This window comes from Cinclus cinclus, chromosome 9 (genome assembly GCF_963662255.1).
Source record: "Cinclus cinclus chromosome 9, bCinCin1.1, whole genome shotgun sequence".
Classification (NCBI taxonomy): domain Eukaryota; kingdom Metazoa; phylum Chordata; class Aves; order Passeriformes; family Cinclidae; genus Cinclus; species Cinclus cinclus.
In genome coordinates this window covers 8,017,494-8,034,988 of record NC_085054.1, presented here as the reverse complement: position 1 = coordinate 8,034,988, position 17,495 = coordinate 8,017,494, and the positions used below count along the sequence as shown (strand labels likewise).

The following is a 17,495-nucleotide window of genomic DNA, read 5'->3' as shown; positions in this document are numbered from 1 at the left end:
GGAAATCTGAGGCATATAAGGGCAAGACATGTGGAATGAATTTAAAACAACGCTTTCCAATCCCTGCCTATTAAAATTATTACAATATTCCTATAAGAACGTTGAAAAACTACAGTGCATAGAGATCAGCTCAGATTTCACATCAAAAGCCCAAAGAAAAAGCTAAGTGGCCTGGGCAGTCATCAGGGAAAGACCAACTGCACAAGCAAGAGTGCATTAGTGTTTTTTACAGCCAGGTGTTGACATAAATTAAAGTAACTTGAATACCTGTCATTAGAGGAGCAATCAAAGACTGATTTGCCTGGAGTGTGGGAAAAGCAAAACCAAAGCCATCCCCAGATCTGCATAATGCAAGGGAGCCTGCTCCACCATAGACAGTGCTGAAAAACCTCCACCCCAGAGCCAGGTTACTGTCAATAAAAGCCTCGGTTCAGCGCAGCAAGACCCATAAACCAGTTTTGTGAGAAACAGGCAAACCAGGCCTGGTAAAGATTTTAATTAATAATAATAATAAAAAAATCTAACTTTCTATTCTTAAAGTTAATTTTGAATGACTTGAGGCTGCAAAGTGGTGAGAAACCTCCATTAGACTGGGTAGAGATGGAGAGCCTTAACTTATTTTCATTAGAGTTCATGGAAAGGCTCAGGCCAGCTTTCAGAGGAGACTGGATGAGATTCATTGTACCTTCTGACTTTGCTGAAGCATCTGAACATTCTGAGATCAGACTCCGAGGTTAAGGAGAGTGCATCCCATGAAGTCCCTTGATGTTTTCTCCTGTGGAGGGATATGCACTGTAGCTCAGGGTTAGTTATTTAACCAGGTCATTTGTGAGGCACCAAATCATATTTGCATAAGTAATGAATTTGAAAAGTGTTGCAGCCAGCATGCAAGGCTGGCACTGACTCCCACAACACTAAACCAGGAAGGCTGGTGGAGCAAGGACCACAGCCACCATTTGCACAGAGATGCCATGCCTTGAGTCCAGCACTGCTGGTACCTTGCTCCATGAGCCTGGGGAGAGCAACCAGCAAGATACACTGTCATCTATCTCCAAAGACCATAACCTACTGAAAAGGTCCCCATAACTTACCCTCTGTGCCCTGCTCACAAACCACAAACTGCACAGAAACTCACACCACATCTTATTAACTGACTAGAGGTACTAAATGAGAACTCATTCTGCATATGACTTGTATCCCCTGTGTTCACAAACCTTCTCTGACCTCCCCTTCAAAAAGCTGTCAAACAGCATTTGATCCACCATTTAAAGGCTTACTTCAGTAAGGTGGCCAGGAAAAGTTAAGGTCTTTGTAGACTCTGCTGGGCTGCTGCAAAAGTTACTTTTTTACTATTCACATTGCCTAAGGAGTTAGTACAAGTTACTTTTTTACTATTAACATTGCCTAAGGAGTTAGTACAAGTTTGCAATAAACCAATCGAAAATTTTCAGTTTACTGAGTTATAAATTAATATACACAAAATATACTATTACTTCACATTTTATTTATTTACCAAGGTAGGTATTTTATCTTGGATCCTCTTCTGAGAACAGGTACAAAATAACTCTCTCTCTTACAAATTTTACATGATAGCTTAGAATAATAAATTACTATCACTTTCAACCCCCTGAAGTGCTGATATACAGGAAGCTGCACAATATATGCTGGGCATGCACACACGTATGCTTGACAACAAAGCACAAACATCCAAAGAAACTCTCAGTATCCATTCTCCCTTGCTTGGAAAACAGCCTCTGCCCTCTGAGGTTTGGCCTGTTCTTTAGCTCATACTGTGCCTCGGAAAGCTTTCAGATGGGCTGCTATGGTTTCAGTAATTATTTTTAAAGGTTCTGGGCAATATAAAAACAAATCTGTGGAAGAGACTTTAAAATCAGGATGGAAATAATAAAGGGGAGGGAAAAGAGGGGACAAAGAGTAATCTAAAGCAAAGAGAGGGTTTTCCCTCCCCAAACTCTTGTGGCTTCAATTGCCCCTTCTTCACATTGGAGCCAATCTTAGTTCATCCCAAACTACTCAAGATACTGTGGCCAAAAATTCATGATCTGGTCTAAATAGTCACCAGGACTTTAGAAACTGCATCCAAAGCAGTAAAAAAACCCAACCAGAAGGTAAATCAAGGATAAGGGATTAATTTTAAATATCTTACCATACACTTTTTGGTTTGAAAAAGATCAATTTAAAAACAACAAAGAAAAGCAGTAATATTACTGAAAACACATTACTGCACAAGTGAAATTATAGGCTCACCTAATATCCTGACAGTACTGGCAAATGACACCTTGTTCTAATCCATATTAAAAACAAAACCAAAATGTTTCTGTACCACCCAATTATCTGCCTGGTTGGAACCCAGCAGTAAACTTTTGCAACTTCAGAGATACAGACAGAGAAAGCAATGCATTACTGCTATTAAAAAATGTTCAATAAGACAACTCAAAAACTACCTTTAGATGGGTTGTACAAAACTAACAGCCAGATAACAACTAAGGAACCATTAAGTAAAGCAGACTGAAGGTTATCATTATCTATGCATTGTTTGGTTCCTTTTATCATATACAAAAATCTATGAAATCTGACCATCATTTTCCCTCTTTTAAAAACATAGACTTTTATAGTGATATTGTGTTGTAACTACAACAAGAAAAGCTTTATTTTAAGAGTCTAATTTTTTCATTTAAAAAAAAGAAAGTACCACCTGTCCTTAGCTGATAGGAATCGCTCTGGTTTCATTCCAGATATAAGAAGTCTTCTTAGAAGAAGATATGATCCAAAATCTGAATGAGAACCTGTATGATAAATGATGAGGGCTGCCAGTTGAAGTTCTAGGGCTAAAGCAGACTATAGCTACAGCAGGGACAATAAAGATTCATCGTTTCCTCTTGAGAACTGAGCTGCTGAATCCATCATATGTTGTATTCTGAGCTGACCAGCACTTCCCTGCCTCCAACACCAGTTATTGGACAAAAGCAACTACTACCTAATGGAAGTACGTACAGAAACCCTGCAGAGGATCTCCTGCTCCAGACTCACTCCTTGGGAAGGGCAGCTCCAAAGCAAACTAATGGCCTGCTGAGTGCCCTGCAGAAGGTCAGATCCAACCCAGAGGCTTTTGGAACCTGTGGACTGGTGTTTAGAGATATCCCCAGGCAAGGAGTCCGACGCTCTGGTGGCTGCTTGCTCAGATTCCCATCTGCAGCTGAAGCAGTGGAAGGACAAACCTGAAATTCTTCCACCTCTGTCTGGATTTAGTTTGTCTCTTTGTAAAGCAGTCGAAATCCAGCCACAGCACACCAAACACCTCTCCATAGGTTATAGGAGAGATTTTAGTTGTCAGCATCTGAGTTTGCATGTGTGCAATCACCAGCAATACTCATGTGCTGTTCCTATCACCAGCAATTTCCATTTGGTCCAATCTGGAAAACATCCTGAGTAATACAAGGATGAATTTTTCTGTTAAGTATTTCCAACACTGCTTTTTGGCATGACAAAAAATGTCAAAAGTCACTTGGAAAAGAAAGGTACAGCTAAGAGACGTTTCAATTATTTCATAAATATGCTGCCAAAATGCAAAGAACAAAATCCAGGCAATACTAATACTCTTCATATTTATATCATTATAAGCCAAGCTGAATCAAAGTAATGCCCAACCACAATTACACTTTGTTTCATTTACTATAACAGAGCTACAGTAAAAATTTTACTCACAACAGCTTTTTAAAGCCGTTTTTACATAAATCCTTTCATCTGCTTTTGCAGCAGGACTTGATATTTATACAGCATATACATTTACAAAATAAATATAGGTCAGATAACATTGAATTGGAGGTTTCAGATTATATACCTGGACCTTTAGCTGAATACTCAGTGATATTGGGACCATGAAATTTGCACATATGCATCCAAGTCCACGGCACACGTCTGCAGCAGGTGATGCCAAATTAATGATCTACAGGAAGGGCACACAGTTAAGTTGTCTGTGACTAATCTAAGATTTCATCCTTCAGTTGGAAGCCCCATAAATAAAGATAGCTTCTGAAGATTTCATTTATGAAATAGGCTCCTCTACTTGTTTTGGCAATTATCTAATAGATGGCAAGGTACCAGTTTTGTTTTTTATCAGTCTGTGGTTCCTTCAAACTCAAAGCAATTCTAATGTTACATGAAAGACAATGCAACTTAAATTCCCTGATCTACCTGGAGAGGCACTAAAATTCGTGTTTAATAATGTGGGGTTTGCATTAAAAAATAAAAATAGTTTCCCCTCTCTCTGTTATATCTTGTCAAAGTTTAAGACTTGAAGAAATTTCTATCTTGATGTTTTGACATGGCACTGCTGTGCTGATTGCCAGGGCTCTCTGACTGATGCTGACTGCCCTGACAATCCCCTGGTCCTGTGAGGGACACGGGCAAATTGGTGCTGCTCCAGCTAGGAGTGGGAGGACACAGGTGCAGACAAGCAAGAGGGCACACAGTCCTGTAAAGGGCTCTAGTTTAAAGCATGGACCAAAGCAAACAAAAAAACATCCAAGGACAACAAACTGAAAACGCCCTTCTGCTTTCCTCCCCATCTCCAATTACAGAAGTTTTTGCTCCTGTTTATTTCTCTTTGGAAACAACTTTTTACAGCTGCACATGGCAAGCACTTAGCTAGTAAGCAAGAGAAGCTGGAAAGAATGATTATTAATGGATTCTGCCAAAAAATTGGTCAGGGCAAAGTCTTTCACAGCCCAGGACACAAACTAGCCCATCTCTCCCTAACACAAAGAAAGAGGCTGAGAAGGAAAGGGAGAGGGAAAACATCACAGCAGCACTGCCTACTGCAGCTACCCAGGCTGCAAACACACAGCACCCCTTCACTTAATACTTATCAAGAATATGTTAAGAGTGTTTTGTGGGTATCTGCCCTGGAGGGAATGGGTTTACCAGGGGGCTCAGGCCACTGTAGTGACAGCCCCTTGAGGCCACATCTAGTGACTGCACAGGTCAGACCTGGGCAGGCATGCCAGGAAGGTGAATATGCCAAGAGGGATAAATCCACATCTTGCCTGAACTCGGTAGAAGCCACAAGCCATTGCCTGAGGAGAGACAAGGTGCCTTATCCAGCTGTTCCAGGGTCAGCGGTGGTTCCTGGCTCTTGCCAGTGCTTTGGAAGTGGTGCCCAGCCAGCATGGCACCTCCATGTTAGCTGGCAGCTCTGAGGCAGCCTGCCCACAGGTGGCACAGGAACTCACTGGGACTCAGGGAACAGCTGGATTTGGAGGTTATTGACCTCCATTCAAGACAGCAGGTCTAGCTGAGCTCTTGCTGGTATTCCAAACACAGGTTTATTGCATGAAAGTAGTAATTTAGTGTAGTTCAAGCTAAAAAAAGAAAATATCTATGACATACCACTGCCATGAAAACATACCCACAAAACCAAAAGCAGCCACACTATCATTCAGCACTTGCATTTCCTCTTTAGACCATTCAATAAAATCCACTTATTCCAGAGAACTGCTGTAATTTGTCCTTGCTATTGCCAGTCTACCAGCAGTTCAGAAGAGAAAACAAACTGGTCCCTGTAATGCTTAGTGCAGGTGCCCTGAAACAGCAGGTATCAGAGGGTGGCAACCCATTTCCCCTTAAATCTATTTGTAATCAGAGTGCTTGTCACAGTTGTTGAACCCTAAAGTTATCATCACATCTTCTGAATCCTGTAAATATGGCCAAAACCCAGATCAAACTGGCTGAACAATCTGGCTAGCTTGAAGGGGTAAAATCAAGTTTAATTTTAAGTAAATTCGAAGGCTAAATTTAACATATGGCAGACTGACCTATAACTCCTAACATCTTTGCTTTCAAAACCAGAATTTGTAATTAGATGGAGAGTTAAGAGCCACTTCAAATCTGAGGGCACAAGGTTCCAGATGAAAAGCAAATTTTTTCTAAACTCAGAGAGCTGTAGTATCTGGATCAAACTCACAGCTGAAAGAAAGCTCTGTATTGGTTTTATCAGGTCATAAGACATTGCTACTCTCCTGAAGTCCACTTTCTCTTTTAAACTGCAGCTCTGATGACTGGCAGACCTCAAAAAATGATGGTGCAGGGATCACTTTTCTTCCACATCTGCCAAGGCCCTTGTGAGCAGGCAGGCTGGGTCACAGGAGGCTGGGTCACAGGGAGCACTAGTCCAGGCATCACCACACAGAGAAAAAGCCCTGCTTCTGCACAGAGAGGGTACAGCAGCACCAGGGCTGCTGCGTGAACAAAGCCTCAACTCTGCAGCCGAACACTTCTTCAGGTAAGCCTTGATCCATCAAAACTTGCTGTCAGGGAATGCTGTTCAACCCGCACAAAGCTGGTTTTGTGCAGCCAGCATGAATTTGAAGTTTGCCCTTAGTACCAGACTTCTGAGATCTGTGAGACAAATGAGCAGTTTTCTGGCTTCCCACAACTGTTCACCTGAGAAAGAAGCAGAAAGAAACCTGCCTTTTCAGGTCCCCCCCTCTTATGCCAGGAGCAGACCTGGTCCTTACCCTGCCAGCTGCTCATAACTCAATACTTTCCCCTCAGTGCAGAGTATAATGCACTCATTTTATCTGTTTACTACTAAGAGAAAGATCTCCTTAGGAAACTCAGAAACAACATTTTTCACTCCCTCCCTGAGAAGTGGAGTATGAAATATACTCTATAAGGAAATGTTTATTGCCTTTAAACAACTATGCAGCTTTCATCAATAACCAGGAAAAAAAAAAAATCAAAGTCACTGTCAACAAGGGGACTGAAATACAGAATAACAGACAGCAGGGCTGGAAGAAGGCATCTACCCTTCCTTCCCCTGAGTCACCATAGATTATATCATTCCTGGCAGTATTCACATCTCTTTTTTTCTCTAAAAATCTCCACTGATGGAAAATCTGTAATATCCCTGATACCCATCTTGCTATCCTAACAGCTAATGAAACTTTTCCTAGTACCTTATTTAGACCTCTGTTTACTGTGATTTTATTTACTATTTTTCATAATATTTACAAGTGATGCATAAAAAAATTTAACTCATTTCCTCTTCAGGTTATTTGAAAACTGGTTACATGTCTTTCTGAACTTCTCTTCAGGCTAAGCAACCATATTTCCTCCAGTCTTTCCTCACAGGTGATATTTGTGCTATCATCATTACTGCTGTTCCTGGGACCTTCCATAATCCCATATCGTATGTGAAATGGCTGAGAGTGACACAATACTGAGTTTATCTCAGTATTGTAAGTTTATAAATGTCAGTTTAAAAATACTCATATTTTTCTTATCTGCATGTCTCCCTTCTTCAAACAGGCCATCCCTTCCTACCCAAACAGGTATGTTTGACTACTGACCACACAGTAGTACCATCTTTTTTTGTCCTATGGAATAACCCTACATATAATAGTCTTTGCACCAACCCTCATCCAGCAGCAGTCCATCATGCCTGATAAGAGCTGTGGATCCACAAATGAAGTAAGACATTTGTCTGTTTCTGAGGCCAGCTCTTCCCTCTCACATCTCCCAAGCCTAGCACCCAGATTTCTCCAGACTGTGGTTTCCAAAGCAAGTGCACTGCTGGAACTACACCAAAGCATTAACCCACATGGACCAGATGTAAACTTAATCTAGAGGAAACCCTGGATGGTTTTGTGCTCATGTCTAATGGGATATATAATATAATGGGATAATATCTAATGGGATATATAATGGGCCTGTATCATCTGGGATACTCCCAGTACCAGTTTCTACATAACCTACTAACCATAAGGAAACCTCAGCTGGAGTTTACAACACAGAGCATTTGAGATAGGAAATAACTGATCTGCTGGACTGCACCAGCTCTAGATCAGTACATTGCAAACTATCTACACCACATGCTTTCTGATGGAGCCTCTGCTGCAACAAGAAAAAAATTAAACCAGAAATTCAATTAAAAAATAATTAAGCTAAAATTTTAAAAAAGTAAACTCACTATTCTTTCTTTCTTACTAACCATGTTTTTCAGTGAACCTTTTCATACTATACCTGTTCACTAGCACCAAACTGTAAACACTGCAGGCTTCACTGTGCAGTTTTCAAGTGTAATGTCATCTACTCTAAGTCAGGACAAGTGCAGATTCATTGTGCCTGGTCATATCAAACCTTAGGTGTCCTGACCTACTTGCCAAGCCTTCAATCCCTTCACTGTTAGCCTTGTACTACTGGAATGGGAAAGAAAAAAAAAAATCAAACAAACAAACAGAAAGTAACTCACTGCACATGATAAAAGCTTATGAATTTGCCACAAAATCTGATGTGACCTAAGGCACCTAAATCTGACATTAGGAAAGGTGTGGCACATGAGAGCATGCCTGTAAACTGGCACTGCCATTAATCCTGCCCTAGAGAAGAATGAATGCTGTATTGTCACACTGCAGCCTAAGACATGAGATGGCTCTGTGGCTTCCAGCTTTTCCAGGCCAGGAATGTCAGACAGCAAGGTACTTTCTGTGCTGCTGCTCATACCATGACTGTCACCTGCTCCCAACCCTCCCTGCAAACCTCACAGGCTCTGTACCTGGTCACCAGCAGGAGATGCTTGCATAGAATAGGAGGTCTGGTCAACTCAGTCCAGAATACACTTTCTGAAGTTAATTAAACTGCAATAACATTTCCCAGGTTCCAGAATCCTGCAAGGGAGAAAAGAAAAGAACTATTAATTGTGAACTGTTGGGGATCATAGAACCTGAGCACATGTCCATTATCTATTTCCTTTCAGACGTAGAAGTCCTGCATGAGAAAGTAGCAGTGTACTGTAAAGAAGAGCCCCCTCCTTCTAAAGAGGAATCAGAACAGGAAAACACTGGCTGGGTTATCCATATCACTCCCTGATGCCAAAGAACCCAGTTTGTTCCCAAACAAATTTAAGACAATTCTTCTAACTTAGCATAAAGAGCCAATACAAACAGTGGAAGGAAAACAGAAAGGCATAAAAAGCCATGGATGTGATGGCAAGAGTGAACAGTCATCCACTACAACAGCTGCTCCTTGTAAGAGACATGGGTCAACAACTAGCTTTTTAATTAGGAGGTTTCTGTAGTTGAGGCTAGAGAAAAACACACACAAAAGCTGAAACAAAAGTGTGGGGGGAAGAAAAGGAGAGGCAACAGCCTGGGAGATGTGACAGATGTGCTGCAAATAATGTCCCAAAATACACTTGACCATTTGATGTATTTCGTATTAGAACCAACAAAATAAAATCTTTAAAAATCCAGTAATTTCAAAATAAAATATTAGAACAGTAACCATTTGGCATTTTACAGCTTTACTTCTATTTAGAAATCAATCTCACGACCCCAGTTCCTCACAGCCATGCAATGTTTGCATACGCTCTGTGGTGAAATAAAACCCACGAGGAGATTCTGCTATAAGCTCTCTGAAGCTGGCCTATGCAGTTCCAGTTTGCAGTAGCTGGTATTGAACACCCTAACTCCTACTTTTTCCCTGGCAGAGAGAAGAATAACCCTGTGCTATGGACCCAAGTGCACAGTGGACACAGGTTCAACAGCATTATACACCCACACAGTTTTTGGGGAGTAAAGCCAGCCAGCGATCAGGGTGGCATTGAGTGGTTTATTCTATTTATTTGTAGAATTGAAGATTCTTTAATGATGTTTTCATCTAACTTTGAAGCTCCCTTTAATCAATAAAATTCTATATTAGCACTGCTGAAGGGAAAGAAACAAGTAGACAATTAAAAGAAGTATACAGAAAAATGAATTTTCCTTCCATAGATGATATATACACAAATACATGCACACAGTCTCTCCTTCTGAAGTGCAGCAGAAAAGTAGCCTTTCTTTCCTGAGCACAGAATTTGCCCCCATCTGGTTCCATTTTCTATTATTTTCTCTTTTTGGTTTCCTTCTTTCTCATTCCAATGCGTATTTAATTCATTTTGTTCAGTCTGTACTCTTTACTCCCTTTCCTCTTTTTGCAGATTTCTTTTTTAATTTGTTAGAGAAAGAAACATTCTTTCCCCAGTTTTTGTAATACAAGCTGCTGGAAATGGCCCATTCAGAAATCACCCCTCTTCAACAACTCTCCTTTCTATCCTGGTTGCCTATGTTCACTTCCAGTAGTGGAGTAGAAGTGTTAAGGTTTATTTATTTAGGAATGCGTATCAGTTTATTTAATTCCATTTCAAATACCTGGCACAAGCCACTGCATGGAGGCTCAAATATATTATTTACAAGCCATTATATCCAGCTTAAAACAACTCCTAATCTATTTGAGATGAGCCGCTATAAGACAGGATTAGACTGAAATGAAAATGTCTGCAGTGGGATTTTACTAAAATTGCTTTTAAATCACATTCCTAGTTAAACAGTGCTCCAGTGAAGGCTATAAACCCTAATACATCAGAAAGGCTGATTCGAGGCAGAACTTTGGCTCTCTGAAAACTTACTGGTTTTACAGAAACAGAGGAGCCCCACCAAGGCCAAAGCCTTCTCTGCAAATCAAGCCCCAAAGCTTGAAATATGAGAGTAAAGCTCTGCAAGGCTGAGCCACAGAACTGTTCAACAGCCCAGGAACAGGGTCCTGCTACTCCCAGCTTTCCAAGACCCTCCGTGCCCTGCAGCAGGACCAGGTGCAGCATCCAACCCCACGTGCAGGCGGCGGCAGCAGCCTGGTCCGCTGTGAGCACCGTGTTCATCTTACACAGATGTTCCTACACTGAGCCCAGGATGAATGCACTACGTGGCACGAGGAGGGTGAAAGAGCTGTGCAGCTCAGTCTGATTTTCTACATGGCCAGGGAAGTGTTTTAAAAAATACTTGGGAAGAAGTTTGGGCACCTTTAGGACTTCTTGCCTGACACTCAATCTCGGATTTTAATGCCTGGCATGGCCTTGTTACAGCACTATCATCCCCAGCAGCTATACTTCATGTGAGATTGCTGCCACCATCCCTGCCCAAGCCCCTCTGCCTCACAAGCTGTGACCCTGGGTGACTGGGGGGGGTGGGTGTCTGTGCAGAAGGAGCACCTTGGCTCCAGCCCCATTGCTGGAGCTGGCTGTGGGGCCATCACCTCCTCTTCCCCAAACTCTCCCAGCACCATGTGGACCCCACGCTGGGATTTAGTTTTAGTTCAGCTTCTGTGCACTTACTACTATATTAAACATTTTATTACCCTGAAGGTTGTTTTCTTTGTAACTTTCACTCCAGTGTTGCGTTTAAGATTTGTAATTAATCACAATTGCATAGTAATTTAAAAATAACAAATCTTTGTGCTGCAGTACAAAACATGCATCCCATTAAAGAGTCTCCCTCTGCGAGATCCCAAATTCTCCAGCATCAACCTAGCTTCATTTCATTCCTGATGCAAAGTGCTCCCAAGTCGAAACCCTCCAGCACAGAAAAGCCATGATGCAGTTTCTCAAAAGAAATCACCAGGAATGAGAGAACACCTTAACAAGAAACTACACCAGGAAAATCAATGAGAAGAGCTATATACTTGGTACAGCCAAAACAAACTAAATTAAGTTTTCACTACAATCAATGATTTTAACCTCCACCTGGAAAAAAATCTTTCTGAAATAAACACTGAACACATCTGTTAAAAATCTAAACCTTTAACTTACTTTATGAAAGTCTTAAAAAGATGGAGAAGTTCTCATTCACACTTCTAATATGACTCGGGTCCACACTGCTGTTGCACTGCAAGGCAGGCTCCAAACTTTGCACAAACCAAGCTAACCCACAGATGAGCTTCCTATTTTTGCCCTATACAGTTCTGCTCTGAAATCCCACACTGCTTACTACCCAATACCACAACTACCATGCAGACCACTCCTTATCCACTGCTGCCAGAAATCAGTGAGAATACATGTGCAGAACCCCTGCAGGACAGCTGAAGAGATGTTTCAAGAGAACTAACCTGTACTATTTGAATCCGTTGGAGGTCACCCAGTTCTGAGCTTCCCCAGCAGCTCCAGTCTCGTTTCCTGCAGAGGAACATGTGACACACACTTCCCCACCGCACCTTGCCAGACTCGCTTTACTTGCGTTTTAACATCAGATGAAACAACTGTCCCTCACAATGTGTTAAAGAGATTTCTGATCTAATGTTGAACCACTGACATTTGCGCATAGCCAGAAAGCCCTCCTCTACTGCCTTCTGAGTCACTCCATGATTCAATGGACCTTTTTGTACTATATATTAATACCAAATGCTGAATGTGATTCTGCCACAGTACGCTCAGAGTCCCTCCCCCCCTTCTTTTAAAGGGGAAACAAATGCAGTAGTGGAGAATGCAATTACACTGCAGGCGTGGGAAATTTCAGTTCAAGGGCATTTGTTTATCAAATGTTCAGAGTGGTAGTGAATTGATGAATTCGAACAGATGCAGTCATCAGCAATTTTCAGAAATACTTTCATTTGAATACAGTAAACTGAGGTTTGAGTCCTAAGTAGTTTATACCTTCAGAAGAGCAGAGATTTTTCTCAGTTATAACAGTGTGCATTTTGTTATCTAGCACCAGGCAAACAGGTCTGAACATATATCACAAAAGGACAGTAAAGTCCTGGATTTTAAAGTACTATGTTTACAGGACTAGTCAACATGTGCTGCTTTATCAGCATTATTTTTAAAACACACGAATTTTGGAATGGCAATCAAACCCTAAGTGCACCACCAGCAGAATACTGACAGTGTCTGGAAATAAAGTTTGAAGACTACCATGTCACGGTAGAGGCAGAATGGTCACACCAGAGTCAGCAAGGAGATACTGCTCTGCTGGAAGATGGTCCTTGTGGAAAACACAGAACACTCGTCAGTCAAGCTAATGGAGAGGGTGAAGATAAGTGTTACATTCCTTTGCTCAGTGAGAGCTTAAATAACAACAGAATGCCTGATCAGCCTGGCAAGGCCTGTGTAAAAGCAGTTGGTTGCAAACCCACAGAGATTCCCTTACAGACTGACTGCAAAGATCTCTGCTGGGACACAAGTTTGCTTTAGCTGTACCTAAGTGTGAATGCAAAAACCTTGAAGGTAGGAAGAGAGTGAACAGACAGATGCTGCAAATTTGGGATGCAAATCTTTTGGCAGCAACACTCATTTGTGGCTGTCCTGCCTCCACCATTCAGGTCTCCCACTGCACCCCACAGCTGCCTCAAAGTCTGTTTTTTACAGTCTGGGCCATGGACCACACTGAGAAGCTGATCTAGTGGTCAAAAGCTCATTAGATTTCTCTCCCTGCCCTTTTCTTACTTTCAGGCAAAACCACACAAGTGCTAGTACGGAAGCTGGCTCTGCCACTGCTCAGGCTGTCACACAAAACCTTGGCTACAGAGAGAGACCCAGAGCAAGCCAATCGAAGCTGCTTCTTTGCCCGTGGGTAGATGAATTCTATGGAGTTTCTACATAAATTAAGAGGTTTCCACTGAAATGTCATCTTTATAATTAAACTGTTCCAGATGAAGACATCAATGTTGTAAGCAGCCTCCTGGTGACCACCAGCCAGGGATTACATTGCCATCTGCTACCTCAGGGCTTCTTACCATCACTCACTAGTTCATTACTATCAAATGAGCCAAACTAGCTCCAGTAATTTGTATCAGCGGGTTAAAATAATTGGACATGGAGTAACAATAGTTTTGAGACCCCTCCAATCCACAGAAATGTGAGAGTACTGACCTCTGGCAAAGAGACAGCAGAAACAGGATTTACAGAGCAGCAGCTAAGTGTTAAACAAATTACCCCCAGCTAATAAAAGATGGAAGTATTTTATGTGTAGACATGCATAGGACACCCATGCAAAAGGAAATACCTACACGACCGAAAAACCCCCAACAAACCAGCCCATAAAATGGATACTTCTGCATGAGACTGACACACACCCTTCTTGAGCGTGCACCTCTGAGCTGCTGCAGCTGTAGTAGAAAAGCATGTGCAAACACATGCCTGCAGATGCACCTGCTCTGCCCCCATGGAAGGTTTGCGGCCAAATGGCCAAGGTATTATTTACACTGGAAGACACTTGAGAGCACTGTGAGGCTCATGCAGCTTAAGTATTTTCCCCTGGGTGAGCGTGCAGAGACACGATACGCCAGCCCCCGAGCTGCAGAGGCGCTGAGGGGAAGTTGAAGAGTTCAGGAAGTGGCCATGCTTGCTCTCAGCACACTGCCTCTTTGTCCTCACCCAGCTGCTCCCCCAGGAGCTTTCACACAGCCTGGATCCCTCACAAGAGATGGCCTGCTTCTCTCCGCTTCAAAAAGGGACTATGTTTACAAAGCCACTTTTAATGTGTCAACCTGTCTGTGAGGATCTAGTCACACATAACGGACTGTGCCAGAGCCCTGCCTGGAGTTGCTGCTGGGGCAAATATACTTTTATATCCCCCCAGACGTTTGGGGTGGTTCAAGATGGGAGGAATTTGCTCACCCAGCAGGTAACTCGCAGCAGCCTCACAGCCACTTTTAATCCACGCCCAAAGCAAACAGCCTCCTATGGTGGTGCTCCAGCCAAGCCCAGAGTGCCTCATGCCCTTCAGTGGGGCCAGGGACAGGCACTGCAGGGACAACAAAGGCGAATGTGTGACACCGGGACCCACCGGGTCCACGGAGCCCTCGCACGGCGGGGTTTGGACACCGGGACCCACCGGCTCCACAGAGCCCTCGCACGGCTGGGTTTGGACACCGGGACCCACCGGGTCCACGGAGCCCTCGCACGGCGGGGTTTGGACACCGGGACCCACCGTGTCCACGGAGCCCTCGCACGGCGGGGTTTGGACACCGGGACCCACCGGGTCCACGGAGCCCTCCCACGGCGGGGTTTGTTGACTCACCACCCACACCAAAGCTCTCCTCAGCTCCGACTGGGGACCACTACAACAAGAAGGGAAACATCTGAAGCATGATAAATTCCCTCCCCTGTAATCAAACCATTTATTTCTCTGTCCTTGTTGCAGATGAGAAATCTGTTGGCTGGCACCTTTCAGAGGAGCAAAACTTCAACAGGGGTTTTTGGCAGTCATCTTGTGTAAGCCAACCACTTCCAACTAATGCTATGTCTCACCTTACACTATACATATATAGACATACACAAGACATAAACCATCTCTTTAGTTTCTGAGCAGAAAGCATACCTGAAATTCTCCCTTATGTACACCTGGGTACTTAACGGAGACGTGTGTTAGTAACCCTGCAGATGGCACAAGTTGTTTTTAAAGCATAAACTGACTTGCCCTCACTTGCCATGAGATCAAACAGTGTTTGATTTACGAATAAAGGACCACCCCAGCAGCAATAATAAATAACCATGGCACAGTGGCTTGACAGATAAGCTACAAAAGGATATTAATAGACAACGATGTAAAGCTGTTTACACAAATTATTTGCTTGTCCTGTACTATAGGGTAAGAACGCAATTGTGGGCTCTGAGGGTTTTGGTTTAGATTAGAAACTTGCACTACCCACACATCTGAGTATACTGGATATGATGATCCAGACTAACAGAGTATGCTGAAATCCAGCATTCAAAACCAACACATACCTTTTGCCTTATAAAAATAGGCCCTATTTATTCACTATATGGAAACTCACCCCATACACCAATATAGCTATGACTATACAAGCAGACAGAACCATGGATATGCTGGGGACTGTTTTCTGTCTGGAGCCTGTCACCAGCAAATTTGAGCAATTAGCATCTCAGTGCTCAGGCAAAACAATCTGTACTGCCCCGACTTTGAGCAGGCACAACAGACAAGCGCAAGAGTAAACCATCACATGGAACTGTGAATGTACAACCACAAATCAACCAACCAAGCCCAGATCTGTCAGCCAAATCACCACAGCCAAGCACTAATACAGAGGTGTTCAAACTTCAAAGCAGCAGCACAGTTGGCAAGAGTTTGTTGAAAGAATTACAACCAGAAACTGGGACTTCTCAGTAGCATATAATCCCTGCTGTTTCCATTTCCTCTATCTCATTATCGGCACAGACGGGGGCTGCAGATTAGTAAACAGTGGGTGTTTGGGGCGAATTAGAGCATGTGTGATATAGAGCTAGGCATCCTGGTGGCATCTGTGTGACTTCAGAGAGATGTAAATATTTAATGTTGCCCACTACATTTCTTCAAAATGAAGAAATATTAACACATTCCTTGAGGGTGGGGAGAATCATACCAGATAAAGCAGGGAATCTGTTTTGTCCCTTATCCAGGATGTGAACAAAATCTGATGATCAAAAATGTTCTGGAAGATTGCCACTCTCTAGTCATGTCTATGTGGAAAATAAGGACTTTTTACTCTATTCCAATCCTGTCTGAAAACAGTGAACCCCCATCCCAAACTCAATAAATTCGGGGCCAAAGACCTTTACTCAGCTATGTGCACATGAGGTTACATTTTCAGCTGTCACCCCTGGGTTTAGCCACATGTTATCCTTTCAGAGAACAGCCACATAAATAAAAGCCATTCCTAAGAAAATGTACTTTTGCCTAGAAATGCCTATGTAGCTTTAGACTTGAGTAAAAACTGCTGAACTGACAAACCTTGCTTTCAAAGTTACTTTTCCTTCCTGCTCCTTTAACACAGACATTAACAGACTCCTGAAAAAGAGTTCTGCAGTGCATATGTATGATTTATACATATGTATGTAGATGTATTTCTAAAACGAGAACCCTATTTGCGTGGAAGTCCCTTCCTACCATTGTAGGTATTTCCAACAACCTTATGTTCTCAGGAACCAAAAAGGAAGTTTTCACAAAAGTAAGACTGCTGATGGTGGCTTCCAATACTTATTTTCACACAAAACCTGATTTCTTTGTCTGTGGCTTTTTCATACAATAAGCTTGGGACACAAGTCCTTTGACCCTATCAAAGAATACGGACTTACTCCGCAGGTCAACCAAGAGAGAAACAATTCATGCTATCTTTCCAAAGGGTATTTTCAACACTCTTAATCCAGTAAAACCTGCCTAGCTCATTTTCTACAGCAGTGTTTGCTATACCTTTCCAATGGCATGCCTAGGCTTCAAGTACCTTTTCTCCATACATAAACATTGCTATGATGGCAAAGTTAAATATCTATCGTTGAGCAACTTGTCTCCAGCTATCCACACAAGTCAGAAAATTTTCAAACAATTCAACTGAACATTTGATGACAAATTTTTATATACTTGGTTATTTAGCTGAAAACATTAACCAGTTTTAAATGACCACACTTGAATCTGATTAATATTTGATATTCAAACTTTCCATCAACATCTGTGTACATATATATACACAGACACATATGTACATGCAAATAAAGCTAGACAAATCTACACCTTAGAAATAATGATCTACCAGAATGTCACACATCTTAAAGACACACACAATACTCATTGATAAGAGCAATTTTTCATCTGACACAGGTCATACATTTTCAAGCTGTTACTGATACTTGGTTTATTTCCCCTTTACATTCTGAATGTCCTAGACAAAGCTCA

At 42.2% G+C, this 17,495-nt stretch overlaps 1 protein-coding gene across 1 annotated transcript in view; it reads right to left on the bottom strand.

The window, feature by feature from the left end:
• WIPF1 (WAS/WASL interacting protein family member 1) overlaps positions 1–17,495 on the bottom strand; it is a 50,243-nt gene that overhangs the window by 21,469 nt on the left and 11,279 nt on the right. Inside the window, exon 2 of the mRNA XM_062498475.1 lies at positions 8,576–8,687. The gene's annotated coding sequence lies outside the window, so the exon portion shown is untranslated. The remainder of the gene's footprint in view (positions 1–8,575; positions 8,688–17,495) is intronic.